This window comes from Mandrillus leucophaeus, unplaced genomic scaffold (genome assembly GCF_000951045.1).
Source record: "Mandrillus leucophaeus isolate KB7577 unplaced genomic scaffold, Mleu.le_1.0 Scaffold43, whole genome shotgun sequence".
Taxonomy (NCBI): Eukaryota; Metazoa; Chordata; class Mammalia; order Primates; family Cercopithecidae; genus Mandrillus; species Mandrillus leucophaeus.
This window is the reverse complement of record NW_012104587.1, coordinates 2,077,140-2,085,593: the sequence shown is the minus strand read 5'-3', so window position 1 is coordinate 2,085,593 and position 8,454 is coordinate 2,077,140. Positions and strand designations below refer to the sequence as shown.

The following is an 8,454-nucleotide window of genomic DNA, read 5'->3' as shown; positions in this document are numbered from 1 at the left end:
ATGTTCTCACTCATAGGTGGGAATTGAACAATGAGATCACTTGGACACAGGAAGGGGAACATCACACACCGGGTCCTATTGTGGGGAGGGGGGAGGGGGGAAGGATAGCATTAGGAGATAAACCTAATGTAAATGACAAGTTAATGGGTGCAGCACACCAACATGGCATGTGTATACATATGTGACAAGCCTGCACGTTGTGCACATGTACCCTAGAACTTAAAGTATAATAATAATAATAATAATAATAATAAAGAAACTCTCGACAGAGTAAACAGACAGCCTACAGAATGGGAGAAAAATTTTGCAAACTACGCATCTGACAAAGTTCCATCATCTATAAGGAACTTAAAAAATTTACAAGAGAAAAACAACCCCATTAAAAAGTGGCCACAGGACATGAACAGACACTTCTCAAAGGAAGTACAGCCAAGAAGCATATGAAAAAAGCTCAGTATCCCTGATCATTAGAGAAATGCAAATCAAAACCACAATGAGATACCATCTCACACTAGTCAGAATGACTATTACTAAAAAGTCAAAAAATAACAGGTGCTGGCAAGACTCAGGAGAAAATTGAACACTGATACACTGTTGATGGGAGTGTAAATTAGTTCAAACATTGTGGAAAGTAGTATGGTGATTCCTCAAAAAGCTAAAAGCAGAACTACCATTCAACCTATCAATCCCATTATTGGGTATATACCCAGAGGAATATAAATCATACCATAAAGACCATGAATTATTGGAATTTCACACACTCATGTGCAACGTTCCACATTTCACATGTACACAAATGTTCACTGCAGCACTATTCACAATAGCAAAGAAAAAGAATCAGCCTAAATGCCCATCAATGACAGATTAGATAAAGAAAATGTGGTACATATATACCACGGAATACTATGCAGCCATAAAAAAGAATGAGATCATGTATTTTGCAGGAACATGAATGGAGCTGGAGGCTATTATCCTTAGCAAGCTAATGCAGGAACAGAAAACCAAATACCACATATTCTCACTTATAAATGGGAGCTAAATGATAACAATTTATGAACACAAAGAAGGAAACAACAGACACTGGGGTCTACTTAAGGGTGGGGGTGGAAGGAGGGGGAGAAGCAGAAAAGATAACTAGTTATTGGATACTAGGCTTAATACCAGGGTGATGAAATAATACGTACAACGAACCCCCATGACACGTCTTTACCTGTGTAACAAACCTTCACACGTACCCCCAAACCTAAAAGTTAAAAAATGCATTAATTAATTAAAACCAATAAATTTAAAAGTACTTCATTTCAAGAGGAAGCATAAGGAGGGGAGGGATGGAAAGAATAAAGGGGAAGAATGGTTAATTGAAATAGTTGAGTATGTGAAATTCCAATAATTCGTAATAACATTCAAAAGAGAAAAGCTAATACAAAGTATGCAAAAAGGGGAGTTACAAATATCAAAATTAAAGGTGAATGATTAATTTTTGTTGATTTAAAACAAGCAGAAGATTTTTTTCTTCGAACTTCTATTTTATTTTATTTTCTTAATCATACAGGGAGACTGCTTATTCCTAAAGTTTTGCAATAAACACAGTAAATAGGCTCCAGGCAGTTGTTCTAGTCTCCCTTATACTTGTCCTCATAGAAGTTGATGCCTACTTTCTCATAATCCTTCTCCAGGGCACCCATATCCTCCAGGGCCTCAGAGAACTCTCCCTCCTCCATGCCCTTGCCCACATCCCAGTGCACAAACGACCTCTTGGCATACATCAAGTTGAACTTGTGGCCCAGGCAGACCCAGGCCTCAGCAATAGTGATCGTGTTGCTTAGCATTCACAAGGCATGCTGCACCTTGGCCAGATCACCACCAGGTGCCACAGTGGGCTGCTGGGAGTTGATACCAACCTTGAAGCCCATGGGGAACCAGTCCACAAACTGAATGCTACATTTGGTCTCGATGGTGGCAATGGCAGTGTAAACATCCTTGAACATCTCATCTCCATTGTACAGCAGGCAGCAGCCCATGTACTTGCCACACCGGGAGTCATACTTCACCATCTGGTTGGTAAGCTCGAAGCAGGCATTGGGGATCTTGGCAACCAACAGCTGTTCGTGGTATACCTTCTCTACAGAGATGATGAGTGAATAGGTGGCCAGGAGGAAGTGGATGTGAGTGAGGGTAAGGTGCCAGGTTGGCCTGGAACTTCATCAGGTCCACGTTGAGGGGCCCAAAGTGCAGAGGAGATGTGATGGAGGAGATGATTTGGCAATCAGGCAGCTGAGGTTGGTTGAGGTTGGATGCTCGATGTCCAGGTTGCAGCGGCAGATGTTATAGATGGCTTCATTGTCCACCATGAAGGCACAGTCTGAGTGCTCCAGGGTAGTGTGAGTGATCAGAATGAAATTCTAGGGCTGGACCACAATTATAGACAGCTGTGGGGGCTGAGTAGATAAAAAATTCCAGCTTGGATTTCTTGCCATAGTCAACAGAGAGCCACTCCATGCGGAGTAAGGTGAAGCCAGAGCCAGTGCCCCAGACAAAGCTGTGGAACACCAGGAAGCCCTGAAGTTCTGTGCAGTGGTCAGAAGCTCGCAGATGTGATCCAACACCAGGTCAGTGGTCCCCTAGCCAATGGTATAGTGACCACAGGCATAGTTGTTGGCAGCATCCTCTTTCCCAGTAATGAGTTACTCTGGATGGAAAAGCTGTCAGTTTGGGACATCGGATCTCATCAATGACCACAGGCTCCACATCCACAAAATCTGGCTAGGGCATATGTTTTCCAGCACCAGTTTCACAGAAGAAGGTGAAGAAGTCATCCTCTCCAACAATGACCTTGTCACTGGGCATCTGTCCATCAAGCTGAGTCCCATATTTCAGGCAGTAGAGCTCCCAGCAGGCATTGCCCATCTAGACACCTGCCTGCCACATGTGGACTGAGATGCATTCACACATGGTGAGTCCGGGCAGTGTATCTAACATAGAGTCATGGTGACAGGTGTCAGTGAGAACTGAACTTTTAAGTTCAAAGAGTATATGTGCAGGTTTGTTACGTGAGTAAATTGCATGTTGCAGGGGTTTGCTGCACAGATAATTTTGTCACCCAGGTCATCAGCATACTACCCCATAGTTTTTTAATCCTCACCTTCCTCCCACTCTCCACCTTCAAGTAGGCCCCAGAATCTATTATTCCCTTCTTTGTGTCCATATGTACTCAATGTGTAGCTCCTACTTGTGAGAATATGCAGTATTTGGTTTTCCATTTCTGTGTTAATTTGCTTAGAACAATGGCCTTCAGCTCCAACCATGTTGCTACAAAAACATGATTTCATTCTTTTTTATGGCTGCATAGTATTCCATGGTGTGTATGTACCACATTTTCTTTATCTAGTCCACCACTGATGGGCATCTAGGTTGAGTCCATGTATTGGCTACTGTGAACAGTGCTGTGGTAAACATGCACACACACGTGTCTTTATGATAGAAAGATTTATATTCCTTTGGGTATATATCCAGTAATGGGATTGCAGGGTAAAATGGTAGTATCTTTTAAGTTCTTTGAGAAATCTCCAGACTGCTTTCTACAGTGGCTGAACTAATTTACATTTCTACCATGTTTAAGTATTCCCTTTTCTCTACAACCTCACCAACATCTGTTATTTTCTGACTTTTTAATAATAACCATTCTGACTGGTGTGAAATGGCATCCCCTTGTAGTTTTGATTTACATTTCCCTGATGATTAGTGATACTGAGTATTTTTTCATATGCTTGTTGGCCATCTATATGTCTTCTTTTGAGAAGTATCTATTCATGTCCTTTGCCCATTTTTAAATGGGGGCGTTGTTTGCTTTTTATTTGTTGATTTGCTTAAGTTCCTTATAGATTCTGGATGTTAGGCCTCTGTCAGATGTATGGTTTATAAACATTTTTCCCATTCTGTAGGTTGTCTATTTGCTCTCTTGATAATGTCTTCTGTGCAGAAGTTCTTTCATTTAATCAGATCCCTCTTGTCATTTTTTGGTTTTGTGGCAATTGCTTTTGGAGTCTTCATTATGAAGTCTTTGCCAGAGCCAATGTCCAGAATTGTATTTCCTAGGTTCTCTTCTACAGCTTTGATAGTTTTAGGTTTTACCCTTAAGTTTTAATCCATCCTGACTTGATTTTTGTATATGATGAAAGGTAGGGTCCAGTTTCAATCTTCTGCCTATGGCTAGCCAGTTATCCCAGCACCATTTATTGAATAGTGATCCCTTTCCCCTTTGCCTGTTTTTGTTGACTTTGTCAAAGATCAGGTGGTTGTAGGTGTATGGCTTTATTTCTGGGTTCTTGCCCTGTTACATTGGCCTTTGTGTCTGTTTTTGTACCAGTACTATGTTTTTGGTTCCTGTAGCCTTGTAGGATAACTTGAAGTTGAGTAGTGTGATGCCTCCAGCTTTGTTCTTTTTGCTTAGGATTGCTTTGGCTATTCAAGTTCTTTTTTAATTCCAAATGCATTTTAGAACAATTTTTTCTAATTCTGTGAAAAAAATGTCTTGGTAATTTGATAGTAAAAGCATTGGGTCTGTAAATTGCTTTGAACAGGATGGCCATTTTAAAAATATTGATTCTTCCTAGCCATAAGCATGGAATAGTTTTCCCATTTTTGTTTGTGTCATCTCTGATTTCTTTGAGCAGTGTTTTGTAATTCTGGTTGTAGAGATCTTCCACCTCCCTGGTTAGCTGTATTCCTAGGTATTTTATTCTTTTTGTGGCTACTATAAATGAGATTGTGTTCTTGATTTGGCTCTCAGTTTAGCCATTATTGGTGTATAGAAATGCTACTGATTTTCAGGCCCGGCACGGTGGCTTATGCCTGTAATCCTAGCACTTTGGGAGGCTGAGGCGTGCGGATCACGAGATCAGGAGATTGAAACCATCCTGGCCAACACGGTGAAACCCCATCTCCACTAAAAATACAAAAAATTAGCTGGGCATGGTGGGACACACCTGTAGTCCCGGGTACTCAGGGGGCTGAGGCAGAAGAAATGCTTAGAATACAGGAGGCAGAGGTTGCAGTGAGCCGAGATTGCACCACTGCACTCCAGCAGCCTGGGCAACAGAGTGAAACTCTGTCTCAAAAACAAACAAACAAAAAAAAAAAACCAGAAATGCTACTGATTTTCATTCATTGATTTTTGTGTCATGAAACTTTGCTGAAGCTGTTTATCAGATCTAGGAGACTTTGGGCAGAGACTATGGGGGCTTCTAGGTATATAATCATATCATCTGTGAAGAGAGGTCATTTGACTTCTTCTCTTCCTATGTGGATGCCCAATTTTCTCTTGCCTGATTGCCCTGGTCAAGACTTCTCTACTATGTTTAATAGGAGTGGTGAGAATGGGCATCCTTGTCTTATTCTGGTTCTCAAGAGGAATGCTTCCAGCTTTTGTCTATTCTGTATGATATTGACTGTGGGTTTTTCAGTGGTGGCTCTTATTATTTTGAGGTATGTTCCTTTGATGCTTAGTTTGTTGAGGGTTTTTAATATGAAATGATGTTGAATTATATCAAAGGCCTCTTCTGTATCTATTGAGATAATCATGTGGTTTTTGGTTTTAGTTCTGTTTATATAATGAGTCACATTTATTGATTTGCATATGTTGAAGCAACCTTGCATTCCAGGAATAAAGTCTACTTAATTGTGGTGGGTTAGCTTTTTGATGTGTTGCTGGATTTGGTTTGTTAGTGTTTTGCTGATAAGTTTTGCATCTATTTCCATCAGGGATATTGGCCTGAAGTTTTCTTTTCTCGGCCAGATTTTGGTATCAGAATGTGTCTCAGCCAGATTTTGGTATCAGAATGATGCTGGCCTCATAGAATGAGCTAAAGACAAGTCCCTCCTTCTTGATTTTTTGGAATAGTTTCAGTAGGAATGGTACCAGCTCTTCTTTATACATCTGGTAGAATTCAGCTGTGAATTCATCTGGTCCAGGGCTTTTGTCTTGTTGGTAGGTTTTTTTGTTATTGATTCCATTTCAGAACTTGTTATTGGTCTGCTCAAGGTTTTCATTTCTTCCAGGTTCAATTTAGAGAGGTTGTATGTTTTCAGGAATTTATCCATTTCTTCTAGGTTTTCTAATTGTATGCATTGAGGTATTTACAACAGTCTCTGAGGGTTTTCATATTTCTGTGGGGCCAATGGTAATGCTCCCTCTGTCATTTCTGATTCTGTTTTTTGGGATCTTCTCTCTTTTTTATTAGTCTGGCTAGTATATCAATCTTATTTTTTCAAAAAACCAACTTTTGATTTCAATTATCTTATGTATGGTTTTTCTCATCTCCATTTCATCCAATTCCACTCTGATTTTGGTTATTTTTTTCTTAAGTAGAAGAATATTTATATACCTGAACTTTTTGTTTCTTCTCATAAATATATGTCTGTCTATAAGTAATTAATGTGCATAGAATTCCATTTGTGTATGTAAAGAAGGGTATAAGCCAAATAGCCTGGAAAGAGTAGGAGGCATATGAAGAACAGGAGGGACTAATCAGCATCAATTGTAAATCAAGTAGTTCATCCAACAGTGAACCAGCATAGGTGGCCAAACAAAATGGCCAAGTGCGAGGGGTAGGTGTCAACAGTGTATTGCAAAGTGATTCATCAGTTATGCAAAAAAATAGAACTGACTACCCAGCTGCTTCCTGCTGGATACGGGTGATAAAGGGGCCCTGCAGTTGTAGTGTCCTCCAGAAGGGAGCTCTCTAAGCCAGTGAAAGTGCCAGAGGGTTGGTTCAGGGGTCCTCGGTAGAAGTTGTTAGTTGAACTCATTTGGGATTCCATTTGTAAGACCATCTGTAGCTTTATGGCCTCAATTCTAGAGGAAATAAATTTAACAAGGAGGTTAAAAATACAGGGTCCATAGGCGAGTAACAGCAAGATGGCTGCCACGGGACCTAGAAAGGGGAGAAGTCATATTGCCCAACTCCAGAGGTTGGTATAAGAATTTGAAAGGCGTTGTCTGATTTTAGAAGCCTTTTCCTGTAAATGCCAGGCAGCATCTCGTACTATCCCTGACTGGTTAGTGCAAAAACAACACTCTTCCCATAAGAAGGTGCAAAGTCCTCCTTTCTCAGCAGTGAGGAGGTCTAGGCCTCGGTGGTTTTGGAGAGTCACTGCTGCTAAAGAGTCTACTTGGGATTGTAGAGTAAGGATAGATTTCGTTATTTCTTGCAAACTGTTTGAGAAATCCTTTGAGAGTGTGTGGTAGTAGGATAATGAAGTAGATAAACCGGCTATTCTGGTTCCTGTAGCAGTAGCCATTCCTAACCCTACAAGTAGGGGTATTACTTGTATGGCTCTGCACTGATGGACTTGAGCTTTGAGGGGTATTGATAAGGTCTTATTTCCTGGGGCAATGTTAATGTTGGGACTTGGAAAGACTAAGGTGCAGGTGCCTGTCCAGTTAGTGGGGAGGTAGATATAGGTCAATGTTCCACATAAGAAGAATATACCTTGGCTGGGTAGACATTTAGAAATTTACTCTGGCTTTTAAAGGAATAGGGTACACTGTTTTTTCTTTACTGCTTCTATCTCTCTTTCTCTCTTTAACTTCTTCATCTCTCTCTTTCTGACTGCCTCTGTCTGTCTCTTCCTCTCTCTACCTCCTTCTCTTTGACTTTCTGTCTTTCTCTTTCTCTTTCTTTCTCTGTCTCTCTGTCTCTTCCTCTCTCTGACTTTGTCTCTTTGTCTCTTCCTCTGTCTCCTTCTCATTGTCTCTCTGTTTCTTCCTCTCTTTCTCTGACTTCCTGTCTCTTTCTCTCTTTCCTTTCTGCTGCCACTGCCAGCTGCCTATGCTGCTGTTCTCCCTTCTCCTTCCCCTTTTTGATGGCTTTGGCAGTGTAAGACTAACACCTTCTTCGGTTTTTGCACTGTGTGCAGTAACTCCATGATTTCCTTGTGGTATTTAATGGGGGTTCCCAGAGGTTAGGAACTCCCTTTCTTTCCATATTGCAGCATGGGCATGTAGGATTAGATAAGCACACTTGCAATCTGTATACACATTTATTCTTTTTCCCTTCCACAGTTCTAAGGCTCAGGTAAGTGCCACTAGTTCTGCTAACTGGGCACTGGTCCCTCGGGGAAGGGGCTTTCTTTCAAGTACAGTTACATCACTAACTGTGGCATAACCTGCCCTTCGTATCCCATTCTCCAAAAATGAACTTCCATCAGTATATAGGTTAAGGTCAGGATTAGCTAAGGGGACTTCTAAGAGATCATCTCGGGTGGCATCATTCTGGACTACAACCTGTTGGCAGTCGTGCTCAATTGGTTCCCCATCCTCTGGGAGAAAAGTGGCAGGGTTGAGGGCCACACACGTACGTATTTGAAGCACCAGTCCCTCAAGGAGTAGCGCCTGGTATCTAAGCAGGCGGTTGTCTGATAGCCATAAACTTCCTTTGGCACTTAGTATGCCAT

General features: G+C 41.2%; 1 pseudogene; it reads right to left on the bottom strand.

The window, feature by feature from the left end:
• Positions 1-1,613: 1,613 nt before the first annotated feature.
• LOC105549069 lies at positions 1,614-2,952 on the bottom strand (annotated as a pseudogene).
• Between the last annotated feature and the right edge of the window lie 5,502 nt (positions 2,953-8,454).